Source organism: Coenobita brevimanus, chromosome 56, assembly GCF_032717465.1.
Source record: "Coenobita brevimanus isolate Jiangsu-jjx chromosome 56, ASM3271746v2, whole genome shotgun sequence".
Lineage (NCBI taxonomy): Eukaryota > Metazoa > Arthropoda > Malacostraca > Decapoda > Coenobitidae > Coenobita > Coenobita brevimanus.
Genome location: NC_137009.1, coordinates 4,184,478 through 4,186,114, shown reverse-complemented (window position 1 = coordinate 4,186,114; position 1,637 = coordinate 4,184,478).

The window sequence follows — 1,637 nt, the reverse complement described above, 5'->3', positions numbered from 1 at the left end:
GGATCTTGCTAGAGGGGAACAAGTCAAAAACGAGAGTAGTGGAAAGGAGTTACTTGAGAGGAGCATGTGGAGTGACATGGAGGGACAGGTTGACGAATGAAGAAGTGAAGGAACGTTGTGGGGTAGATGTGGATGTGGTTGAGAAAATTAGGAGAAATACACTGAGGTCGTTTGGACATGTAAAGAGAATGGAGAATGAAAGACTGACTAAGAGGGTGTATGTAGGTGAAGTAGAGCGAGGGAGAGGGAGGGGAAGACCAATGATGAGGTGGAGGGATGGAGTTGAAAGGTATATGAGGGAGGAGGGAGTGAGTTGGGGGGAGGGCAGTCAAATGGTGGATATTAGAGAGTTGAGAGGTATATGAGGGAGGGGGGAATGAGTTGGGGGGAGGGCAGTCAAATGGAGGATGTTAGAGCGACTTGGAGGCGTTTTGTCTGCGACCACCTTTGCGGGATTAGGGGGTCGGGCTATAGATAGATAGATAGATAGGACAGCCTATCAGACCTGACGTACCAGATTCAGGGAGGCAGGAAGTCTCGGCTAAAGGTGGTAACATGAATTATCTGTGGCAGTACCATGGGCCAGGACAGTACAGCTGGGACGTCTCTGAGGAATCATGCTTTCCCACAGCTGAGGATGTTGAGGAGGACCAACGAGTTGATGTATGAGAGGATGGTGACAGTTTCCCAAGGGAAGAAGGGTATCAGAAAGAGGCCCAAGGCCTTCCAGAAGGAATGGACTGTGTGGAGGAGCAAGGACGTCGTCGGGAGTGGCATAGGAGAAGACTTGACAAGTTGAAGGATTATTTTGTGTATAACTAAATGTTTGGTTTGAATTAAGGATTATGTTTGTATACACTGTGTAGTTTTTGTCGGGATGACAACAGGATTAGGGAGGGGGTAGTGTTGAGAAGCTGGATTTGCTAGTTAGTTTGTGCTGGATAATTCCTGACGTTTCTCGTAGTTCCGTTACGAGTCAGAGTTGCCAGTTTGCTGTTTGTGAGCATAGTTATTTTGTAAGTTGTACATTAATTGTTGTGCTCTTTTTTCTCTATAATGTTTTATTTATGCGATTGGTAAATTATGTAATTTTATCTCAGTTTGCATGGTAAAGAGTTTAGAGCGTCATGCAGTGTAAGTAAAACCTGGCATGTTTTAGATGTCCCCAAGGTGGCAACTGTTGCCCGTCGAGAATGTACTCGAAGGTTTGAGTATAATGCAAGCTTATATAAGGTTGAGGAAGAGACTAGAGCAGTTTCAGTCAGTTTTCAGTTCAATTTGAGTGTAGTTTAGTGTCAGTGAAGTTAGTTAAGTCTGTGTATCTTCGGTACTTTTGAAAACAGTGAAGTGTTGTTGGCATGCATTAAGTGTAATTGCAGTTAATGAAAACTATATATCTCTGGTACTTGTGAAAATTGTGAAGTGTAGTTGGCAGGCATTATGTGTATTTACTGGGAAAATAAAGACAGTGAACTTAAGAAGCCAGTGTTTATTTACAATGCCTGTGCTGCTGTGTTGCTGTACACTGAAAGGCTGCCTCTAGGAAGAACAACTCACTGGGCAACGTCTTTCCTATAATAACCTACTGCTGTTGGAACCTGTGGCAGTGTGGGACGGGGACGTAACAATATATTATT